The sequence below is a fragment of the Protopterus annectens genome, chromosome 3.part0 (assembly GCF_019279795.1).
Source record: "Protopterus annectens isolate FY-2018-M chromosome 3.part0, PAN1.0, whole genome shotgun sequence".
Taxonomy (NCBI): Eukaryota; Metazoa; Chordata; order Ceratodontiformes; family Protopteridae; genus Protopterus; species Protopterus annectens.
In genome coordinates, this window is record NC_056731.1 from 1,084,555,675 (window position 1) to 1,084,582,607 (window position 26,933).

Genomic DNA, 26,933 nt, shown 5'->3' on the forward strand with positions numbered 1-26,933 from the left:
TGGAATGGAAAGTTTTCTGATTGTAGTCCTTGTAAAGAGTAATGTCCAGATAATGAAGTTTGTGCTGATCCACTGTGTGTGTGAATTGTAGGAAATTCGTTGTTGAATTGATGTGTGTAAGGAATTCAGATAGGTTCCCTTCAGAGCCAGACCATAAAATACAGATGTCATCCAAATAACGTCTGTAGAAAAGAATGTGATCTTTCCATGGGGTATTAAAACGAATGTATGCTCCCACATGTGCAATACTACATTTGCGTAGAAGGATGCACAAGATGTCCCCATGGCAACCCCCTTGCGTTGCCGATATAATTCACCATTAAAAAAGATGAAGTTGTTGGACAAAACCATCTCCATCATTTCGGTAAGCAAGTTGGACATTTTGTTACTAAGGGTTGTCTTCTGGCCTAGAAATTGGGCAAACCATTCCAAACCTTTTTGATGAGGGATGCTGGAAAACAGATCTTTGATGTCCACTGTGACCATTAAGGTGTCTGGGGAGTAGCAAGAGATGGGAATGTCCCGGAGGAAGTGCCAAGAATCCTTGCAGACATGGGACAATAAAGACGTGTATTCTTTGGTCATGTAATCAATAAATTTTCCCAGGGGCTCAGTCACTCCACCTGCTCCTGATACAATCGGCCTGAATTGTAGTGGATTTATTCCTTTGTGGGTTTTAGGTATCCCAAAGATGACTGGTATTCTGGGCTTTTCCACATGTAAGTAGTTGTAGACCTTTTCATTGATGGCCTGTTGTAATAGAAGGTCACTAAGATAGTACTTAATCTCAGCAAAGGCTATATAGATCTCGTTTCGTGAAACCGTCTCGTATTGTTCGTCATTCTGCAACATAGTGTGCATGTGGGCTTCGTAGTCCTCTGAGAACATAAGGACAATTCCCCCTCCTTTATCAGGTTTCATGACCCTGATTTTTTCTTCATGCAAGTGTTCAATAAAATTCATTTCTTGTTCAGAAAAATTTGGATGAAGTAGAATTTCTTGATTATTATATACTTTCCTGAAGTCATTCTCCACTAACTTTTCAAAAAAAAAGGATTATTGGGTGTAGTGGGGGGTTAAAGAGACTTGTACGCGTTGGGCCTGCTGCATTAAGTGTTTGCCCTTTAAAAATCAAATTTAAGTTTAAAGCTCTGGTAAACATTTTTAAATCTATCAAAGCTTGTGTTAAATTCATGGGTTTAGTTGGGACAAAATGTAGCCCTCGGGTGAAAATATCAAAAGCATTTGTAGGAAGGTTCATGTCCGTGTAATTGTATATGGCAAAGTTGTTTCTCCTTAAAATAGTGCAGTTACCCTCAATATTAGTAGGGTTTTGATTGTGTAAACCCAGATTTGGGGCTTGGTCAGTTATAGGATCATCCAGGGATGTTAGGGTAGTTGGTGTATGGTGGTTTGTTAGTGAACAAAATTCCAAGACCTCGGTGCCTGTCTTTGTCTCTGTCCCCAAACCCCGGTCTGGCCGGGTTCTGTTGAAAATCCTGGTTGTTAGTACCCCTTCTGTTCTTCTCTGCTAGCCTTTCACTTCTTCTAAGGGGTTCCTCTTGTCTGTCATATGTGTCACTAGCCCTATCTGTGTTTGTGGTGTTGTTTTTGGAAGAAGTTTTATTGTAACCATTGGGGTTAGGGTAGGCAAGGCCATCCCTGTATTCGATGAGATCACGTTCTAATTTTCTTAGTTTTCTGTTAAGAATCTTATCACAAAAAACATCAACATTATCAAAAACCTTGTCATAGTTTAGTTTAAAAGCACTAAAATTAGTACTAGATGTTAACCCATTGTTTAAAGTGTCTAGCTCATTCATTAATGTTTGTGCTTTCAGTTCATATTCCCCTACCATTACATGCAACATTTCCAATCCAGCTTTATCAAAAATCTCACACAAGTTAAAATAATAATCAGTACCATACTGGACATTATTTGGAAATTTAAAAAAGCGTAGCCCTTTCGGGACACGTTTTACTCTCAGACATTCATTCAAGTAGTCTATCTCTAGCTGTGTACTCCTTAAGGAGTATAATTTGTCCTTGAACAGGTCCATGCTCTGATCAAAGTTAGAGAAATTGTTAGAATTGTTACTACCTTTAGAAAAGGTGAAGCGTTGTCCAGCCCATTTTGTAAAGTGTACATCCTTGTTTCTATGTTTCAAAGCAGGATTACTAGTTCCATTGGTCCCTAGTTGTACGTTAGTTTCAGGAGCTCTGGTAGCTTCATGGCGACGAGTAAAGTTGTTTCTTTTGGATCCGGCGCCAGACATGTCCGTGGAGGATATAGTGGAGCTTGTACCCTCTTCCGGGTCCGCAATTACCGGTAATCCAAAGTTATTTTGTAGTGCTTGCTGCTGGTTGCACGCTAGCCCTGGTGAAGCAGCCGTAGTGGGTTTCAGCAAGTTAGTGAGCTCCTTGAGTGCAACCAATACTTGGTTGAACTCCGCTCTGCTCACCGGAAGATCGTTTGTAGTGTTTTTCAGCATTTCAGGAGTTTCTCCTGGGTTAAAGGTTTCTTCTCCGTTGGCCATGGCAGACAAGATCAAGTGAAGTAATGCACAAAAAACCAAAGACAAGCAAAGAATAATCCACGACCTTGAAGAAAGGAACCGGAACTCTGCTAAAGTCCACAAGGCTGTATTTTTATTTCTGAAGTATTCCAAAAGTCACAGATAAAATCACACAAGCGCTTTCGCTCAGGCAATCCTGAGCTTTATCAAGTGAAAACAAATTGCAGTATGCAGTAACCTCCATTAAATAGCCTGGCAATTATACAATGAATTAATTAGTAAATCTAGTACTAAGGTGTGGTGCTTTAGAGTTGGGTGTTAAAAAAAGTTAGTCATTATATCAACTCAAAAAATGAAATGTTTGCAACAACATCTGCACTTAAATAAAAATGACTAACCATAAAAAACATTTTAAAATGCCAGTTTCCTAGGTTTTCAGAACATAAAAGTCTGAAGTCTGATTGGGGTTGTAGACTGTTAAAGAATATGCTTAAAGATGTGTTTAGATTGTCAGTGAATTGTTAAAAAATTTTTTTTTTTTTTCATTATTACTTTACACTGATAAAACCATGCAATAAAATATGCGTGAGATATTTTTAATGCCCATCCATATAACATTTCATATAGAATTTGATTTATTAGTCGGAATCCTATAACCGTGGATGTTCAATAATTTAATATGCTGTGTGGGATGCTGTGGTATGAAGGGGGTCAAGTGTGAGAGTTATAACCTAGCCCTCCTAAGCTTGAGGACCGGTTTAATGCTGATCATCCCATTCAGACCTGGTGGCTTCCCTGCATTCAGTCTCAACTGCCATAATAGTTCACGGTAGCCCAAGGTGGATTCCCAGTCACCACCTCTTGCGTCTGGCTCAACCTGTTCCAGAACTAGAAACTGGATTTTGGGTTCTGGGCAGGAGAGTGAGTGTTTGTAGAAGGCGTTGGTTTCCTTCTTCCTGGTCATGTCATAAAGATGCTCGTAGATACGTTTTCTTAATTCCCTCTCGGTTTTGCCCACATAGAAACTTTGACAGTTGGTGCACATCCCCAAGTATACGACCCCTCTAGAGGCACAGGTGTAAAATCCAGTGGGGTGTATCTTGTAGTTCCTAGACGGGAGGTATGGTGCTGTTTCTTTGGATATGGCATGACATTGGGCACAGGCACCACATTTGAATGTGCCCAGCCTTGGTTGTTTTACCTTCATCTTTTTTCTTTGATTTCTTTCAAATAATTCCTTTAAATTTGCCCCTCTTTTACGAACAAAACTGGGTTTAGGTGGTATGTAGTCCTTTAGTTCTTCAAAGAGGGTTAAAACCGGCCAGTGATGTAAGATTGTTTCTTCCAATTCATAGGAATTTGATGAGTATGTGTGTGCAAAACTGTTAGTGTGAACAGTATCCTTGTTTTGTGTATTGTTGGTCACTGGTACAACCCCCCCCCCTAGTATTGGTTTGTAGAGGGAATGTCGTGCAGATTTTACCTCTGCTGCTAGAGTTAGAAATAGTTCCAGAGGGTAACCTCTCTCCAAGAAAAGGTTTTTCAAAAATTCCACCTCAGAATCAAAATCTTTCTCCGTACTGCATATTCTACTTGCTCTGATGAGCTGCCCCTTAATGATCCCCCTCTTTTGATATGGTGGGTGGGCACTTTCGAAGTGTAGCAAGGAGTTAGAAAATGTTGCCTTGCGATGTAGTTTGGAATGGAAAGTTTTCTGATTGTAGTCCTTGTAAAGAGTAATGTCCAGATAATGAAGTTCGTGCTGATCCACTTTGTGTGTGAATTGTAGGAAATTCGTTGTTGAGTTGATGTGTGTAAGGAATTCAGATAGGTTCCCTTCAGAGCCAGACCATAAAATACAGATGTCATCCAAATAACGTCTGTAGAAAAGAATGTGATGTGATCACACACACACACACACACACACACACACACACAAACACACACTCAAACAAATATCTGTCTATATAGATATAAGTAGAGATATAAATGTGTATCTATAACTTTGGACCAATAACAGTGACAACCATTAAGCCTAGATACACCTGTTTATCACCATTGCTAATCCAACCTCTGAAGCCTCAGCATTCTGGACAGCTGCTTGCTAGGTAGCTTCATGAACTGTCCACTCCGGTCTCTGTAATGACCCACCATTGGACCAGTAATCAAGGAGCCTCAGTCCTCAACACTAGCACCAGTGGGGGACGTACATTGGGAGGATGGTAAGGTACACACACAGTATTTCTAGATGCTGCTCTCTACACCAAGTGCAATTTCCCTTAAGAGCACACAGAGCCACAGTCAGTTCAGGGCTGGCTTCTCCCTCTTTCTCCAGATCCCCAGTAAGACTCCACACTGGTATAGCTATAAAGTTGAGATCTCAGCTGAGCGGCCAAGCCAAGATGTCCATCATCCTCTCTGTTCAATCAGTGCTTTGTGTCCCTGCCCAAGTAGCTGACACACACACACACACACACACACACACACACACACACACACACACACACACACACACACACACACACACACACACACACACACACACACACACACACACACACACACACACACACACACACACTGGGAAAGGCTAGTACACATTTACTAGTTATGCCTTGTTTTTCCCAGGCTATAATGTATTTATTGCTGCCACCAGCCAGCTCCTTATCAGCCCTTAAGGCCCTTAAGAAAGTATGTCCAATCTTACTGTGTAATGTTACTATTAACAGAAATGGTAGTTTGACCACGAGCAAGGCTATTAGGAGTGGCCCACAATGTCACTCAGAACTTAAATATCTCTAGACAGAGCAGCTACAATGAAAGGTTTAAATAGATGTAATAATAAATATTAAAAGAACAAGACAATACTAAATATATATGTACAGTAACATCAGAGTTCAAAATCACAGGAAATATTTAAAACAACATTGCAGGACAGTGTCAAATAAATAAAAATATATAACTCAGCTTTGCTAAATTCCTGACTATATCTAAAAGAATTACTATACCCTAGTTAACTTACTTAAGAGCAAAGCAGATATGGTGAATGGATCTTCTTTAGTTGTTGTCAGGTCCAAGACAGAATACAGAATGCTGTGTCTCTCTCAGAGACTTCTTAAATGAATATCTGAAATATTACTGCTGGACTAGCTTGCAGAATGACATAATTTCTTGTCATCTGACTCTATCCCAGGCCCAAAACAACTATTAATGGCAACTGGTAGCATTTAGCATTTACCTGTGAAAATACATAGACAATGGCTTATCCTCAGATCTTAGGCAGATGGTGGAAGTCATAAGACAATAAAATACTTCCAAGACAATACAGAGAGCTCCCTAGTTATAGACATCGTGTCTGTTGCTGCAATGAAACTGAATGATAACATGTTCTTATGGCCTAGCCCTAAAGAAATACTTCCAAGACAATACAGAGAGCTTCCTTGTTATAGACATTGTGTCTGTTGCTGCAATGAAACTGAAAGATAACATGTTCTTATGGCCTAGCCCTAAAGAAATTTAATTTCAGCTATTTTTCTGAATTAATTTCCTGCATTCCAGTTCCCACTGTTAAAATATATATGTAAACACTTACAATAGTGCATGTACATTTCTGTTCTTTTCCAGTAAGGTACACTGTTGATGCATTTCAAGATCTTTCAAAAACCTTTTCAACACACATCTGTACCAGCAGTTTGATATATACATGACATGCAGTTCTAATACATTTGTAACACAAGCATATTATATGAATCATGTTGATATTCACAAATGACATATAATTATTTACAAAATTTCAGATAGCTTGGTTGGCAGTATCTCCTTTTGTCACAGTCAGCTTGTCCAATGTCTCTAGTCAAGAGGCATAATGACAGAATCCCTTTGACTGCCATAGGATTCACTCCACTGCAGATAATCATGACCAAGTGGCCCAGGTTAGAAAGAAGAGAATAAAAATAGGGAAGGCTGCTGAGTGACTGCTCCAATAGGCTAGATGGAGAGACAAAACCAGCCAGTCTTTCTTCCAGACCCAAGAGTTTTCCAATTGCTATATGTTAGATATCTCTTACAGCACTCAGAAAACACCATGCCTCCTTGCCTGCATGACTGCAGGAGAAACTAATTTCCTGCCAAAAACATTTGTCCTCTAGCCCTACATACCAGTAAAGGCAAGATCACATATCCAGCCAGAGAAATCAGTTTTTTGTAATACATTGCCAATCCATAACTGGACAATGAATAAACATAGGTGAATCTGCTCATCACCAGACTTGGTTAGACCTCTTAAGCCTCAGCTTTCTGGACATTTGTCAGGTAACACAATGTGCCAGCCTCTTCAGTCTGCTTGTTCCCCAAGTCAATTTGCATAAGCACAGTGCACCCTCAGCTACCATGAGAATCACTTCAGCACAGGTAATCAGTGGCCCAAAAGGAAGAGGGAATAAAAAAGTAGGAAAGCCACACAATAAATCCCCTCGATAGGCTATATGGGGAGAATATTCTCAACCAGCTGCTCTACTGGACTGACAAGAGTCTTCCCCTTTGCTCAATACTAAATACCCCTTACAGCACTTAGAAAGTGCCACACTACCTACATTGCACAGCCATGGGACAAACTTATTTTGTCTCCAAATGACATTTGTCCTCTAGCCCCACTCTTCAGTAAGGAAAAGAACACACGTACATGTAGTGTGATCAGTTTATTTATAATTCATTACCAAGCCATCAATGTCTACTAACAACAGTAACAACCAATAAACACAGATAAATTTGTTCATAACCAATGCTAATCCAACCTTTCCGGCTTCAGCATTCTAGACAGTCCTTTCCCAGATAGTGTAAGGTACTACACACACCAGTCTGTTGAGTTCTTCAAGCCAGATAGCATAACTACAGTACCGCTTTGGCTATCATAAGAATCACTACTGCACAAATATTCATAGCTGTGCTGCTCAGATCCTTGGCTGTAATAAAAAGGAGGCAAGGCTGTCCAGTGATAGTCCCCCAGACTCTGATGCACTGCCTGACCCCTCACCTTCCTGGCTGTATCCATATACCCACTGTGCACTTCCAACCAAACACATATCACCATCAACTGGCTGTTTTGGCACTTATCGAGTACACCATGCACAAAAACCATGTGACAGCCACATAATAGTAAATGTAAGACACCCACTTCACAAGCAAGGCCAATTACATCTCTCTTCTCCTGTTTTTGTTTGTTTGCTGGTTGTTTGCATTTCAGTAAAATTACCACAATTAATGCAGCTTTAACAAGAAATATGATCAGCCCAATAAATCAAAGCATTGCTCCTTCACATATGTCTCCCTTTTATAAATGTTTCCCTTTGAACTTTTGATATTTTATCTCATCCTACTTGGCAATAACCACTGCTTACTACTACATCCTACTTTTCTCTTGAAATGAAAATAAAAATTGCAAGTTAAATAATTCAGATCCAGTGTCACATGAAAATCTATGCCATCAGAACAAAAGCATACTGGGTCTCTGTCAGCAAGCTCCAAGTGTTTGATATCCTTAAAGCCTAAAAGAGGAGCAACCCTAGCAGTCCTATGACCAATGAACTTCTTTGTTGATTCCAAAGCTGCTGGCTTCACTGCTATGATCAACTGCAACCTTGAAACAAACGACAACCAAATCACCACTATACCCAGGCACTGTAATTTCATGCAAGTCTCTAAATATCCTACACAGCAAATATTGTCTTGCAACAAAATTCATATTTTTCTCCCAGGTGAATAAACAAAACACATGGAGGGCCATCTGTATAAAAAATAAAGTTCATTGCTTGCCACAACCAGTCCTAAACAAGGCATGGGACATCCCTTCAAATGACTTCCAAAGATGAGGGATCAAGCTCAAGGTTACTTAGCTGCCTGGTTTTACTAACGAGTGTCTCAAAATGACAATTTGCCTGATGCTTGAAGGAGAATAGAAAAGCCTAACTCAGCACCATTTTCAATACATCAAAGCTTTGTAATATAAGACATGTTTTGGAGACAACCTGCCTGTCTGATAACTGACTGACCTATCCTGGTCATGTCAATAGCTGGCCCTATCTAAACTGAGTGGGAAGAGTAACCTTGAACAGGTAACCTTAGTACTATCAGGGTCCTGCAATGCAGGGAATCTAAGTCCTGTAGAATAAATGGATGACACAAAGGAAGCTTAAGAAAATACTGAAATAGCTACCTTACATAGGGTCAAAATATTCTAGACTGGGCAAAAGAGCAGGCATTATACCATATCCAAAAATACCTGTACACTCATCTCCCTGCTAGTTAGTTTTAGATCTGGAAATCCATATTAAAACAAAATTAACAGTCACTGTAACATTTGATGAACATAGTGACTATGAAAGTTTACTGACTCTGAAAGCTCCCGCTTATAACCATGAAACCAGTGTTGCCCACACCTAATATACATGGTAAATGATCCTATCTACCTCATTCAATATTTACCTGAAGACAGCATAATGCATAGTAAAGGACAGAGTCCAAGGTAGTATAAAACATCAAAAATAGTGCCAATGGCCCAAGGGACCTTTAACAGCCACATCATCACTCCTCTCCAATCATGCACACTTCCAGTGCGATGGAAGTGGGGTTGACCTAAGTCTCTGGTGCGAACTTGTGAAATCTGAACATCTGTATGTCAGAACAAGAATCAGTTGAATTGGAAACTATGAAACACTAATGGTCTCAACAAAAGCTACAGACAGCATGACCTGAATATTTTCCTGACCAACATTATAATGTCAGCATGGCTGTCTGAGTAAAGCGCTACACTCTTGCTGCAAAATTGTTCCTGCCAGATCATTGCCACAGCCCAGATTGGCATGAGCACTAGGAAGGTAATGTCCCTCCTCCATTCCACTGACCAAGATACTGCCAATCATGCAGCAAACCAGTGATGTTCCAAATAATTCGCCATCTTATGATCACCAATTGCATCTGTGAAAATGTGAAGTTCTTTAGATAACAGCCAGTCATTTTGCCATATAAAAAACAATTTTGTGTTCAGTAAGTAAAACATACCACAAACTGAGGTCAGCCTACACCCATTTAGAATATTTACCAGATGGTGCTCCACACTCCAACCCACACCCCACCCTACCTCTCAAAGATGGCCAAGCATTTAGTAAGCATCCTACTCATAGCAATTACCTGGTAAAAAAATGATAAGCCCCAACAGATCCATGACTTCCTACATCCTCACTTTATGGGCAGGTAGAAAAATGTTGATAACCTCGCTCAAGTGCTCTAGCTTGGCTCATGGCAACTTAAAAGATGATATCCCCATATCAGTTTCATGCCCTAGGAAAACCAATAATTTATGTGGCCCCTCAATCTTATCTAATTCATGGAGCAATAACAGCTGTTGACATAAACAAATACATGTATCTGTGCCATCCATAGTACTCTTTGCATCCTTTCCTACAATCAAAATGTTGTCCAATTCCAAAAAATGGACAGCTGCCTGCTATGGGTCCTTTTGTTTCCAACTCCAATGAAGGGTCGTGCTGAATTTCTCAAAGGTGGCACATGCCACCACATAGCACATAGGTGTGGCCATAACAAGGTAAAAGTATCCAAAGAAACTCATGCTTAGAGGTTGCCAATTCTTCTCGTTGATGGATATCATATTGAAAACACACCAATTTTGCAATCCAAGAATCCTGAAATTTCTTAACCAGTTTGACAGCCTTATCCAATGATGCATAATGCACTTGGGCTTCTTCTTTGCTAATGTAGTAATTTACTAAGAAACCTTAGGGGAAGGAAAGATGATGTAATGATCCAAATTTCCCTTCCTTCTTTTTGGGGATAAGTCGTTTAAAACCCAATAATATTTCTCTGACTGAAAGGGAAGCTATTTTGGAACTACAGAACAACAAAAATATTGTTATTATTTCTGCTGACAAAGGTGGGGCTGTTGTTATTCTTAATTGGTGTGATTATGATAATGAAGCTAAGAGACAACTATCGGATCAGAGATATTATTCTACTATGACCATCAATCCAACTTTCAGGTTTCAAAATCAAATTGAGGAATTCTTACTTTGGGCTAGGGATGAATCTATTATTACCAATGACATTGTACAACAACTCTTGGTACATGATTCAGCTATTCAATATATTTACTTCTTACCCAAGGTTCATAAGGATCCCATCAATCCCCCTGGTAGACCCATTATTTCAGGAAGAGGGTATATCACGGAACCTCTGTCATTATTTCTCACCAAACATCTTAAGCCCCTACTCGGTTCGATACGTTCTAGACTACATGACACCACCAATTTTTTACAGATTATTTCAGACAGTCAGTTGGAAGAAGATTGGTTGATGTGTACTCTTGATGTTTGTGCCTTGTACACCAACATCCCTCATCAGGCTGGTTTGGAAGCTTTGGCCTATTGGTTAGACAAAGCGGGTTTATATCAACCAACTTTCAGTTCTTTTTTGGTTGAATTAGCCAAATTTGTCCTTACAAGTAACGTCTTCTTTTATCAAAACAAATGTTATTGGCAAACGAAGGGTACCGCGATGGGGGCCTCATTTGCCCCTATTTATGCGGACTTATTTATGGCTTATGTAGAACAACAGATTATATATGATTGCCATAACAATTTTTTTTGGAATATATTGACATCTGGAGACGTTACTTGGACGATTGTTGGATGGTATGGAAAGGTGATATACTTGGTTTACATGAATTCATATCTTATCTTAACAACAACATTTGGGGTCTACAGTTTACTGTTCATTATGATAAGAATACCATCACTTTTTTAGATGTTTCCATTATCAGACTACCTGACCATACTTTAAGCACAGAAGTACATAGAAAGCATCCTGAGTACAACACCATTCTCCATGCTTCTAGTTTCCATCCGCCACATGTTGCACGCAACATTCCCAAATCACAATTTATTCAGATGAAACGCATTTGTTCTCAAGATTCTTCATTCCAATTACAGTGAAAGGATCTTACTGACAGGTTTAGATTGAGGGGCTATGGCATGGGTTACGTTTCCAGTGCCAGTAATCTGGTCAATTCCTTAGATAGGCAGAATTTATTGAGATATAAGGTGCATACCAAAACAAATTCTGCACCATTCAGGTTTATTACTACTTATGCTAGGAATTCTGATCAGTTAATACAGAGTGTGAACAGGCACTGGAACATATTACAATGTGACCATGAGGTAGAAAGTATTATACCTGACAAATGTTTATTTTCATTTCTTAAAGGGAAAAACCTTGGTTCTTGTTTCAACCATTACAAACATGGCTCTATGGATCGGCAACCACAAGTTTTGCAGACCACACTGACAGGTGAACCATTGATAGGCTGTTTTCCATGTGGCCACTGTACCAACTTTGACAGGGTAAACAAAGCCAAGCAATTTTCTAGCAGAAATTGCTCATTGGTCTATGATCTTAACTTTTTTGCAAACTGTAGTAGTGACTGGGTGGTATATTTGGCTACATGTCAGTGTGGTTCATTTTATGTTGGTCAAACATCTAGACCATTGAGAATCAGAATATCAGAACACATTAGCAATATCAAAAACAAAAGGGCTAACAATGCATTATACAAACATCATTTGGTTCACCAATCTGCCAAGTTTTCTTTTATGATTATTGATATTATCAAAGGTAACAGATCCAATAAGACAGGGTGGCACTCTATTTTAAATATTAAAGAGAAAAAATGGATTGTGAAACTGGGTGGATTATTCCCACCTGGTTTGAATGATCATTTTTGACATAACCAATGAGGTTGTAGATGGGTTTATTTAAGGCTCAACTATTATTTTTTCTGTTTTTACACTGATGAAGGCTGTGATTTGATCCGGCCAAAACCGGTCTGTAATTTTTGTTGTTTCTTATGGTTTTTTAACCAATAAAGGTTTTCAGGTCACTGTATGCTGGCTCTTTCTTGTTTTGTTCAATTGGTTCCATTTGAGCAGTGCATTTCCAACCATGCAGGAGTTCCCTTTTAATGTTAATAAAATTCAGACTACCAGCACATACCCTAACCTGTTGTACCATAAACAAACTTTCCTACCCCTCTTCTTAAACCTGACAGTAACTAGGATTATGTATTTTTTAAACATCACATACCACTTTTATTGGTTATTCTGCACATGTGAAGGATATGCAGCCCAAAACTCACTCTTATGCACTATTAAATGACAACAGTTGTCACTAACAATGTATGAAACCAATGACACTGTGAGAAAGATTGTCCCAAATATTACATGCCATTCTTAAAATTCATTGTCGGCTAAGCTGAGACAATAAATGCACCAACAACTGGCATTGCTACTATTTATTAAACAATAGCTAACATTATTGATAGTATTATTACAAATTAACTTTGCACCTGCTACAAAAACACATTTGTAAAATCTCACCTTAATTCAGTTGGCATAACCAGGCCCATTCTGGCCCAACATTGAATGGCCCACTTGTGTACCACAAGCTGCCTTGGACCTGTTTATCAATAAACTTAGGATTGGCTCTCCCCAGCTCTACTAGCTTTACCAGGGCTTTAACCTCCAAAACACCTACTTCCCAGAAAAAGGCCACTGAGAAGCAAACAGGGAGGAAAAAAAGGGGGTTAAAAGCTACAAGGCATCCATCCCTAAGAAAAAACTTAAACAAAAGGCTGGAAGGGTGGGGATCCTGTGAGCTGCTGCCAAGAAAGTGATGGAGAAACTATCGGCACTCACTTTAAATAGACGCAGCCCCTCACTCCTTCCATCCTCAGCTCATGGACAACAAGCATGCTTACTGACAAACCTTCCTTGGATAAACAGGAATAATTCACTGACCATAACTAGAAATGTGACTAGAATCTATTATTCAATACATAGTCTTGTGGTAAACTGCAAGTAAAAAAAAAAAAAAAAAACACAATTTCTGGTCACTGGGCAAGCAGCCCAAACAAATGATCAGGAGAAGACATGCTCAATCATCTGCCCTACTGGACTGAAAAGACGTTTCCACTTGCTTCAGATTAAATACCAACTACAAAGGTCAAAAAGTGCCATTTCATCCCCTTTGTGTGACCACTGATCTTTTCATCTAAAGTTCATTTTCATCTAAACTCATTTGATAGATCCCACTTGATCTAAAACTCATTTCATCTACTGGTCATTTAATCTAAGCTCATATTATTGAACAGTGTAGAAGGCTATAGACAGTGTCTGATGGTTCCATTTTTTATCAAAGGAATTATTATGGAAATCAGTCAACCAGAGTATGTGTGGAAGGCAATAGTTAACATAATGCTGTGCACCCAGATCTGGAGATGAGTGTGTTTTGGCTCCAGCATTGAAACACTGTGTGTGATGTTTGTATTTATCTCTGAGATTATGCAGTCATGGAGTTAGTATGTGTAAATAAGAAGGTGTGAGGGTGCTTCCCCCCTGGAAAAACATTGCTATGGTATATTTGTTGTAAAGTAAGTTTTCGATTAACTGAGCTTAGATGAAATGATATAAACGCATATATGTATAAAGACTAGATAGAGAGATAAAGACACATAGACATATAAAATAGTATTTCTTGCTTCATCTATAGAAATTCAATAACCCTTATGATTCACTTAAACCTCTAAACTGTAGAGTTATCTAGGTTTCTAGAGTATCTTAAATACATACATTAAGGTGCTTTTTCATGTTGCAGATGCCAATTGCTGGCTGCCAGTTACTGTCATTAAGTGAAGATTCTAGGGATTGAACCTAGGAAAGAAGACAAAAACGTAACTCTTTCTAGTGTTTTCTAATGTAATATAAATGTATCAAATATTTAAATAATAAAGAAAAATAAAAAAAATCAGTATTTTCAGGGCTCATCGACCATATTTATGTGTTTTACAATGTGTTCACAGTGCGGAACCATCAACAATACAATTTTTAAAATAATTCATAACAGCCCTGATGCATTCCAGTTGCTTACTGAGAAAAAATGTTTCAGTGAAAATGTACATCAGCTCATTCAGTTTGTGGAGCAAAGAGGATAAAAGCAAAAGATAGTCTGTAATCATATATGTTAAAGTCTCTTCTAATGCTGCTTACATCAGACTGACCCTGCTGTAATGGTTATATCACAAGTTATATGCTAGTTACTTCTGACTTTAATTAAAGTCATGTTTGCCTTTTTCCATCTTCATTTAAAATAATATATATTGATAAAAGCTGACACCTGAAATTATATTGCCTTTATTATTGTGGAAGTGCCTACAAACTGCATAACAGGCTGTGCAAACAGTTGATTTGTTCAAAGTAGCTCTTAGCTTTGTGCATTTAATGATAGCTACAATGCATTTTATTGTAACAAAAGAGCCTTTGTTCAACTTCTTTGTGGTTACAGCCCTTCATCTGTTTTACCCAGACAGAGTCATTTGTGCAGTGGCAACAGTAATAGTCTGGTCACCCTGCTCAGATTTTTTCTAAATCAATATCTCAACTTAAGAATTGTACATGAGGTCAATTCAAAATGTCAGATTCCTTTGCCAGCATGAATCTTGGTGACTTAAGCTGAAATCCCCTTTATTCCCCCATGTGCATGTTGCCTGTCCTTTCTACCTGACCCTAAGCATGCTGTGTGCTGTTTCTGAAAAATGGAAGAAGGGTATTGGTATAAAACAATAGACAACTAACTCCTACTTTGCTTTCCTGTGCCCTGGGCAGTAAGAAATGTATTGTGTGGCCCTAATGAAGTTGTTTCTTTTGCCAATAGGGATATTGATATTATCTTCAAGCTATTATGTGAGGTTTATTGTCCATGCCATTTTTAACACATTATAAATAGATGTATGCATTCTCTTCACATGTCAGATGATAGATTTGAGATGAAATTGGAAACAAAAGGGCTTTGTAATTATATTTTTAAATGTCATACTTTTCATTTTCCAGCTGTGCCAGATTCTTTTTTGCTAACATTTACAGATCAATTGTGATTTTAATTTATAGTTGTTACTAATACAGGCATGCCAAATTCAATATCATGGCTGACCTGGAAACCTTATACCACTGAAACAGTTAAGTCAGTACAACATATTATACCAGAGAGATGTATAAGAGACATGTCCAGCCCTGTTGTTGCCAAATTTAGTTGCTGATCTTTATTCAGATCTTCTGACAGTGCTTTTCACTGGCTTCTTCCTCACATTTATAAATCTATGTTTTATTGCCATTTGGCATTTTCTGCGACTAACATTATAATTACTTGGAATAGTTCCATTTTCGAGATGCAGAACCATTCAAAGTAATGTTAGCAATATATCACACACAAAAGGAAACACATTGTGAGTAACAGTTCAGTTGCAACATGTCGTGCTGGTATGATAGATGTAAAAACATTTCCTTCACCATGTACTAGCACTGTGAATAAGTAAAACTTTTTTATTTGTACCTGTTCCCTTTCTATAATGGTAGCATCAGCTGTTAGTGCACACCATCAAAGCATTGTGAATAAGGCTATACAGTGCTAAGCATGGTTGCAAAAGACTGGTATAATGCATGCAGACATGTATCCAAATTACAAAGCTCAAATGGAGTTGAAAGGAGAGACAAGAGGAAGAACAAGGTAAAAACATTTACAACGCTCCTTATGGCTGGTGCATCTGCAAATGACCATCAGGAAAGTAATACCAGCACTCCTATTTAAAAGCTAGTTATGCAGAGACAAGTGTATTTTAAATAAGTATTTATGGCAAGCTGAAATCCAGGGAATTAAAACATACTGAACTTTGTGTGTGTGTATGCAGGGGGTGGGGGGAGGGGGTATTTGTTAAAGAATCACTTGTCTTTATTGTGGATCTTTTGTCTCTCTACCACGTAGTTACGTAAGTTCTGATTTCTGTTATATGTATGTCACTTGCTTTAAAACATTTATGACTAGATGATTTAACTGTACAGAGACACTAGTCTCCCTCTGAGATATTTTTATTTTTCATAAAGTAAAATATCTAAGCTATATTTGCAGTATAAAAAGATATTTTCCTACTTTTTTAAGTTGCTTCCATGTCTTGGAAAATGCTGACAACAAAGAATAGGAAGTCACTACATTAAATCATATTAAATAACTTCTGATAATCAAAAAAAAAAAGAAATAACAGAATTGTATTTGCAATAGAATGAAGAAATGATGACTATAATATAGCAAAAGCAATTCCTAATGTGAATCTGAAGTATTTATCTGCATTGGTATACAGTCATTATACCCTTTACATAACGACGTGGCATTCATGAGGTGATTTAAGGAAAGGCTAAAACTATAAAATAAAGGCCAGAATAACAACAGATGAAAAAGATCATAAAGTACATTGTACAGCACAGCACAGTTTTACAACACTGGCAGTAGTCCATTGATTTATCAGAAATCTTTATTATACTACGGGTAGCAGGATATGCTCAGGAACTTGAACTATTTCAAAAACTGATTTACTTGCTATGTGGAGCTCCTGTAAATAGGTATTCTGGTGTGCATTTAGACCAGTCCAGGTGTTATAGTCATGAACTGCACTTAGGAAAAATATATATAAAATGTATTATGAATATTATATATATATATATATATATATATATATATATATATATATATATATATATATATATATATATATATATATATATATATATATATATATATATATATATATATATATATATATATATATATATATATATATATATATATATATATATATATATATATATATATATATATATATATATATATATATATATATATATATATATATATATATATATATATATATATATATAAAAGTATGTGTGTGTGTGTAAATAAATATATATATATATATATATATATATATATATATATATATATATATGTGTGTGTGTGTGTGTGTGTGTGTGTGTGTGTATATATATATATATATATATATATATATATATATATATATATATATATATATATATATATCTATATATATATATCTATATATAATTTTTTTTTAACTTTTCTATAAAAATAAACATCAGAAATATGTACAGCCATAAAAAAGTGTAAAATCATACAGCGAAAAACTCAGAAATAATAACGTATAAAAAAGATTATACACAGTACACTGTTGAATAATATAATTCAGAAAAGCAAAAATCAGCAAAGGCTAAACCTTTGGAGTCTTGAAGCCAAACCTTCAGTAGGGTCCCACTTCAATGATTTCATTTTCATGGTATAATTCAGGGGCAAATGTGAACAGACAGGCAGTACACAAGATAGGCTTTAACACAGGAGAGCAATGTGTGTGCCTGATAGTATGAAGCAGGGCCACCTACATGGCAGGCTCCATTTTGTACGTCACATTAAATAAGCAAAACTGACTAATGGTTCTGGAAAACAAACAGAAGCTCCAACATTTGATAGTTTTTATTGCTCTGTTGCAGATTCTCACCATTATTAGGACTAGTCCTAAGTCGCAAGGTAAGTCACAACCAATGTACAGTTCAACCAAGGTTTTGATTTGTATAGTTGCTGCAAGAGTCTGCCTGTTAAGACATGTTTGAGAAGGAAAAGAAACTTGATTTATACACTATGTAGAGGTCATATTAAGACTCTTGCTATAAAAAATTGACAAATCATAGCATTTACATAAAATGACAGAATAACAACTCTAAAACAGCAGTTACCAAAGGCAAGCAAAATATTATCTATCAATTTATAGATGTTTACCCCAAAAATGAAAGTGATCTTTCATTTCAGCACAGCAGATGACCTTTGAACTTCGCAGGATGAGAATGACTGCTAGTCTGGCTGCTGGGACAAAGAGTTAAGGCTGTGAGCTGTACTTTTTGTGGTACAGACTTTGATTCTTTCAGCCCATATTTGCCAACTGTGTGACCTTCACCAAGCCTCTAAATAAGACATCACATGAGGGCACCTGAGAATTTACAATAGGCCCCTCAATGATCCCCTGGACTGCAAGCCTCATAAGTACCTGTGACTTTATTAATGGGATATTGTGTTTTACATTTAAAGAGCTAGGTTAATGTATATAATGCTAGATGGTTCTCTTCATGTAGGAACAAGGTGCAGAAGCAGAAAAACATTTTTTCATAATAGTTGTTAGCAGGCAGTTACCATTTAGTAGGAAAGGCTCACCCAGACTCTAATACACTTTGCTGTGAAGGAAAGGTTAGTTTGCTTTTTATTTGTTGTATTTTGTATTACTTTATTGCCTTTTTATATTTTGAATACTGTGATTTGTTTTCTTTACCTTGTGTTTTACTTGTAATCTGCTTTTAACTGCATATTAAAACTTCAAAAGGGACAGCTCTGTCTACTGTGAGTCAGGCAGAAATTATAACTGATCAATTAAGGACTCATACATAAGATAGAAGAGGTCACTTAATGTTAATCATCTGTAAACTGAGGGGGTGGAGCTAGGAATGAAACCTTCTATTTAAGGGGTAAAATAAAACATTTCAGTGCTTTACTAGGAAAGGCTCACCCAGACTCGGCTGCACTTTGCTGTGTAGGAAAGGTTAGCTTGCTTTTTATTTGTTGTATTTTGTTTTAATTTATTGCCTTTTTACATTTTGAATACTGTGATTTGTTTTCATTACCTTGTGTTTTACTTGTAATCTGCTTTTAACTGCATATTAAAACTTCAAAAGAGATCACAGCTCTGTCTCTTGTGAGTCAGGCAGACATTTTTTCACACCCGCCCACCCTGTTACTATTCTGTTCTTAAATATCACTGTCTTTCTAATTGCCTGCCTCTTATGTTAATTTGACCATATATCTAATTTCCTCTCTGCTTTCACTGGCTTGTTTGAGTAAGCACAAAATGATCATTTTGTGAAATCACTCCCCTTCAACTATTTAAATTTATTGGCATCCTACTGTATCCATAGTACCAAAATAAAAAAGTGACCACCCCCTTTCAATCTATCTTGCTGTTTTAAAAATACTGACTCCCCACGAAAACTTAATGTTTTAGACAGGTAAAACTTAAGTTACCTACATTCACATCTTACTTCTCTAGTGCACACTGCAGTGTTTAGGATAAACACTTTTTTTCATCTTACGTTTAAGCATCCCTGTGATTAGCATTTGCTCTAATACCTGCTGGAAAGCACTAGGAAGCCTTAAACTGATACAAGCACTCAACTCTCCTTGTTAATAAGGAGAAATTAATCATAGGCACTAAACAGCCTATAATTGCAAAGTAGCTTTCTGAGTTAAGGGAAAACAGCTCCTGTACTTTACAAAAAAAAAGCACCAAACCAGGCATGTCCAAGGGTGAGCTTCCGGTGATTTCTCCTGCCCACCTGGTGAATCTGGGCATGCTGGGGCAATGCAGCAATTGTCTCATGCACAGAGACAACCCACTCCTAATACCACCAAATGCTGCAACCTGTGAGAGATGCACTTACATAGCCAAACAGGAAGCAAAGCTCTCTCCACCCAAGATTGTGCTAGAAAGTCAAGAGGAGAAGGTTAACACCCACATCACACCTCAGGCAACACATAGCCCTTCTAAATCCATACCAGCAGCACGCACACATAGCAACACTAAATCCACATATGTGGAGGCCCTTAACTGTAACCTGACCAAGCAACAAGGATCTCCGAAGCTGAAACACAAATAAACACCATTCACAACCAAAGTGTCACATAGCTCACAACTCCTCCTACCACCCAACACTACCACCTGTGAGAGATGCACTTACATAGCCAAACTGGAAGCAAAGCTCTCTCCACCCAAAATTGTGCTAGACAGTCAAGAGGAGAAGGTTAACTCCCACACTACACCTTAAGCAACACATAGCCCTTCTAAATCCACACCACCAACACACACACATAGCAACAGTAAATCCACATATGCAGAGGCCCTTAACTGTAACCTGCCCAAGCAACAAAGACCTCCGAAGCTGAAACGCAAACAAAGACCAATCACAACCAAAGTGTCACATAGCTCACAACACCAGTGTGCCACCCAGCAACAACCCCTAAGGCAAGACAATGTATGTAACACTTTAGTCATAGGTGACTCTATAGTCAGGCACACTGATGTCCCATTCACCAGGCTGAACAAAGAGAAAATTAGTCAGCTGCCTGTCGGGTGCCTGGATCCACCACATAACACATGCACTCAAGTCACTCCACAACAAGTACAAATATGACTCTGTCATTGTCCATGTTGGAGTGAATGACTTGAGATGTACCTCCCTGGACTACACAAAAAGAGTTATGAAAGAGCTCTCGGATCATGTGGCCCAGGCAGGTATGACCCTAACCCTAAGTAGCATCCTGCCTTCGCCCAGAATGATACCACAATATAAGGACAAAATGATTGACTTCAGCAACTGGCTAAGCTTCTGGTGTCAATTAAAGGGGATCCAGTATCTGCCTGGAACGACATGATCGACAGATCACGATGCTTTTCTTGAGATGGTCTGCACCTGTCGCAGCTGGTATTCAGGTTACTGGCTAAGGCTCTTGCCACCCCTATAGTGCCTTTTTAGGCAAAGCTCAAAAGGTAAAACCACCACCACAACAGATACAAGCATGGAAAATCTGAAGGTAATGCTAGAAGTCTAAACCTCAAAATGCACTCTCTCGCGGCACTCCTAAAAATGGAGACTATCGATATCTGGGCAGTAACTGAGACCCGGTTCAAGGCTCCAGAAAACACCCCTGCAATACCAGGCTACAACTCTTACAACACTTTTCGGACACCAAACCAAGGATATTCACACCACCAGGCTAGTTGCCCAAAATAATGCGTCTGGAATTCTCCAGGAGCAACTAACACTAGGCAAGACTGAAATCCAAATTGTAGCTTGCTACAGATCCTCCACCATGCCCCAAGATTCTCACTACACCTTTCTAAACATACTGGAAAATATTAAGATACAACCAAACACCTTAATACTGGGTGACTTCAACTACCCTGTCATTAACTGGTAAAACTACTCATGTACCAACACCTTTGCCCAACGGTACTTGGAATTCATAAATTCCAATGACCTGGATCAACTAATCCATTGTCCCACCAGGGGTTCCAATATCCTAGACCTGGTCATTACCAACATGGAAAATCGATGCTCCGCACCTATGGTCACCCCCTCGGTCAGGTCAGACCATAAGCTAATCACCCTTAACATCCACATCCCACCCCCAACCCTCAGTAAGGAAAACTCTATAAAAATCTTCTCCAAAGCCAACTTCATGCTACTCAAGTCAGAAGTGACAAACTTCATGACACCCATGCAGACGGGAACTGAAAGTTCAACTGCTGAGTCCTACACTAAGGCACTGTACGAGCACATCCACTCATGCATGAATCGTGCCATCCCAATAGAACCACTATGCTCTCCTCCAACTAATGTGGTTGTCCCCTGCCATAAACAAACTTTACAACAAAAGGGAGAAACTGTTGCAGAAAAGAGGAAAATCCCAGGATGCAAAAAACACCCTTACCAGCCTCAGTAAGAAGCTGAGATCCCTCATAAAATCCTCCAAAGCTTGTTACGAAAATAAAATTGTCAAAGATTCCAAAGACAACCACAAGGCATTCTATAACTATGTCAAGAATCTAAATGCCAATGCTCAGATCTGCTCTGAGCTACAACAGAATGGCATTAAATATACTGATCCCAAGGATATTGCCAATATCCTGGCAAATTGATTCAGTGCCAACTTCAGTCCCCTTTCTCCCCCTAAATTGCCCATCTCAATACTGAAAGATTGCCAAATTCTGGTAATAACAGCCACACAGGTAAAAAATGCACTCTCCAAAACTAAGAATACAGCATCCATGGGACCAGATGACATCCCAGGTTGTGTACTACATGAACTACGAAATGAACTGGCACCTCACCTAAGTGTCATGTTTAATTATAGCCTCACCTCAGGCTTCATGCCCACTGAGTGGTGCACAGCTACAGTTATCCCACTCCACAAGGGGAGATCCACCTTGGATCCCGGGAACTACCACTCCATCAGTTTAACAAGCCTGATCTGCAAGGCCATGGAACGTATTATCATGGAACTTATAAACAAAGATATTGGCAGTCTTCAAACACTGGACCCCACCCAGTTTGGGTTCATGAAGGACCAATCTTGTCTCCTGAACCTGATTGACTTCTTCGAATCAGTCTCCAGAGCCGTGGAGTGGGTAAGGTGGTCCACACTACCTATCTGGACTTTGCCAAGGCCTTTGACACCAATACCCACTCTGGAATCATAGATAAACTTACCAAGCTGGGCATTAATCCCCACATCACTTGATGGGTTACCAACTGGCTTACTGACAGAACCCACACTGTAAAAGTAGTTATATCAATCGAAGCTCCTCATTAGCACTCTTCAAGAAAAATCTTGATGATTGGATGGGCAATAGGAAATTCAGCCTAGGAATCACCTCTGTGGCTCTGTTTGACAGTAGCACAGGAAAATAATTTTCTTGGGTGGCAAAAGCCAGGGTACCTTTTTGTCTGGGCTTGTATAGGCCCCAGGGCCGATAGCCTAGTACCTACCTATGAACCTATGACTCCAAATCCAGCTCCAGACAAGTGACAAGTGGAGTACCTTAGTGTTCAGTCTGGGACTATTCTTGTTTGGCATCCACTTCTCTGAAGTACAAGCCAATACTAAAGGACTCTGGCTAACAAAGTTTGCAGATGACTGCAAACTGGGAGCCATTATTGAATTTCCAAATGATGTGGATACTCTACAAAAGGGCCTTACAGAAACAGATGTTTGGTGCCAGAGTCATGGGCTTAAGCTCAATGCCAAGAAATGTATAGTTATCCCCTTTGGGAAAAAACATGTACCCATGATTTACCACATAGGTGGCAGTACACTAAACACCAAAAGTGTGATAAGAGACTTAGGGACACAGGTGGGCAGTGGTCTCACCTTCAATAACCACATCACCACAACAGTCAGGAAATCCTTCTATGTGGCACACCTCATCACTATGAGCTTTTCATCCAGAAAAAAGGAGGTAATTGTCCCACTGTACTCATCCCTCATTAGACCCATTATAGAATACAATGCCCAATTTGGTATGTACCTCTCAAGACATCTGCAATTGGAAAGGCCACAGAAATACCTCATTAAAAAAATCACAGGCCTAAAGCAGATGCCCTATGCTGACCACCTTAAAAAGCTCCAGCTATACTCTGTCGCATATCGTCTACTCAGAGGCGATCTCTGCTTAACATACAAGGCCATGTCAAACCCAGAGCTGTTGGACATGCTACACTTAAAGAAATCCCAATCCCTCAGAGCCACACGCTCCAGGGATCTAAACCTTGTCATCACAATAGAAAAAACATGATGCAGGGATAGGTTCCTGACCCAGAGACTCCCCAGACTCTGGAATAGATGGCCCATACATGTCAAGCAGAGCGCCTCTTTGGCCCTCTTCAAAAGGAACCTTGACGATTGGATGGGAGAAAGGAAATTCACCCCGGGGATCATGTCAGTCGCCCTGCTAGACAGGGATCCAGGAAGTAAATCATGTGGGAAGAAATAGCCAGGGAATAGTTATGGCTAGGCTTGTACAGGCCATAGGGCTGATAGCCTAGTACCAACCTATGAACCTATGAACCATGAAGTACCGTTGACACCAAGATATGTTAGTAACAAAAGAAATCTAATGGGCAAGTGTTTCTTCTTACATGGCTAGGATTTAGACACTTAACAATGTCTCCAGCTATTGATGCATATACCTTGGAGGGAAAGGGTATTAGAGGTTGCTTTAATTTTTAGGCAAAGTCATGCACACATTTCTCATGAAAAAACAATTCTACATATATGAATAGTAGCATTACTAAGTCAAGAAACGAACATCATTTTGTGAAAACAAGACAGAAGACCATAATACAAGTGTTCATCACTTACATGTGCAAAGACTACCAATCAAGCAACACACTACTGACACTGCATTTCCTCACAATATTCCACTTACTCCAAGTTACAGTGATTTAGAAGTTAGTATATCTAATTAACAGGGGTATAGGTGGGGGGAGGTGTACAGGATGACAAAAAGCTTGTTTATAATTTTACTGTGGGCTTCACTTTTTGCAGTATTTATGTAACCTGTCCATTACTGTTACACTTTTTGTACTGGTCTTCTGACAAAATAGGAACATATTTTAAATATGGCTCCTATTAACTTAGACAATTGCTTGAATAACAGGATTTTTGTTGGCATTCATTTTTCCAAACGATATAAAGTCTGAAACTCAAATGTATGTCATTATTTAGTGACTTCAATACTCAGTTATTTGCCAGAAAGCCATAGATTTTGTGTTGAAAAGACCAAAAATATAAGGCACAAAATCTGGATATTCTAAGAAAATCTGGACAGTTGAGAGGCATGATTGTCTGCGTAGAATCTGTATGCTTCCTCCCATTTCTACATGAGTTTTTTTTGTCTTTTTCTGTGTTATCTGTTTTTTTTTTTATTTCCCTCAGAAATATGCTGATTCATTTGTTACAGCTAATCCTTCTTATATATATTTATGTTAATCTTACGATGTAGATTTGGTACTTTCCTGATCATAAGGGATATGGTTAAAAGAGTCCAAGAAGGACAAGTTCACTTACCCTTGTTAAAAAGCATGTGTGATGCATATTATGGGATTTCTTAAGATTTAATGGGCAAAATGTTTCATAGGAATGTTTATATGTCATTTCTTCTTTGAAACTGACTTGTATTACCATCAGAAAGTTTCAGAATGCTAGCATATCTAGATAGTTATAGCCATATTTCATTACTTTGAAAATGTGCATTTACTATATTCGGAACGAACAATGGACAGGAATGTGCTATATTAACTTTCTGGGCCAAATGCAAGCAAAAGCTACATACAACTCATTTCAACTTGATTACTCTAAAAATATTATTAAAATTGATGTTTCACCCTGAATAGAAACATAGCTTTCACAATATCTGACATTCTGCTCCTGTATTATTTTCAAAATACCTACTGAGAACTATAAAGAACTTATCTATTCCAATGTATTATTATTCCCTATAGAACCTTAACTTTTCATTATGAACATATGAAAGGGCAAGCATTCCTTTAGCTCTGCCTTTTATCTGCTGCAACTGGTTTGCACTTTAATTATCTTTACCATCCTTGAACAACTTGTTGAGGGATTATTTAAAACATCTAATGGTTTTTTTTACATTCCCCACATTGTTACAAGCATTGTGACCCTCTTCAGTATGTCATGTTGTAATTATCTTGCCAAGTTCTAGTATTTCTGTCAGAAATTATATTTACTTCTCATGTCATTTTTTATGCACCTCTGTGTGTGTGTGTGTGTGTGTGTGTGTGTGTGTGTGTGTGTGTGTGTGTGTGTGTGTGTGTGTGTGTATGAGAGTACAGATTTCAGACCATTTTCTCCAATAAGACAAACTATCTATTTACAATATTGAAATTAGCACAGTACCTCTAGTAATTCGATAAAAAAGGACATTGCAAGAGTTTATCAACATAATCTACAAACAAGAGCTCAAATGAATGCTTGCATTAATCTGAACCATTAGCAGGAAAATGCCTTAGTCAAATCCTGGAAGCACAGCACAGAAGTGTCTGCTTCATCTAGGACCCGGACAGAGATACTACAAATCTCTCTTCCATCTGCTCTGGCATTAAGCAACTGAGGGAACTCAGAACTGTCCAGAGTATTTTTTGAAGTATCACTTCTCTATCCCTTCCTTTCCTCATTTCATCTCCCTGCCTGACCTTAGTAATACATGATAATCCTATGTCTGAAATTGCATCTAACCCTAACCCCTCACCTGACCTTAGCATGACTCTTAGAAATAACATTATCACTATTTCAGCAAAGTATGGCTGGAGTTCGGGGTAGGGTTAATGAATAACTAAATGAAAGGGTATATATATATATATATATATATATATATATATATATATATATATATATATATATATATATTTTTTTTTTTTTTTTTTTTGATCTGTTATGTTTCTGCACTGTAAGTCTTTGATGTTCTGAGTGTGATTTTTTTGGATTTCAAAATTTCAGTACTTCTATGGCTTAAAGGTGAAGCATGTCAATATAGCTCTGTGTGTGTGTGTGTGTGTGTGTGTGTGTGTGTGTGTGTGTGTGTGTCTGTGTCTGTGTGTGTGTGTGTGTGTGTGTATATATATATATATATATATATATATATATACTAGCTGTACCCGGCCACGCGTTGCTGTGGCTCAGTCTGGTTAAATGGAAAAGAAAGAAAAGAGAAAGCGCATGTTTCTAATATGTTTAATTTCACAATGCTTGTGGGTATACAATATTTTTTGTTGTTCCATTGTCTGTGCAGATATAGAGATTGTCTGGTTTGTCGACTCTAGAACACGCAAC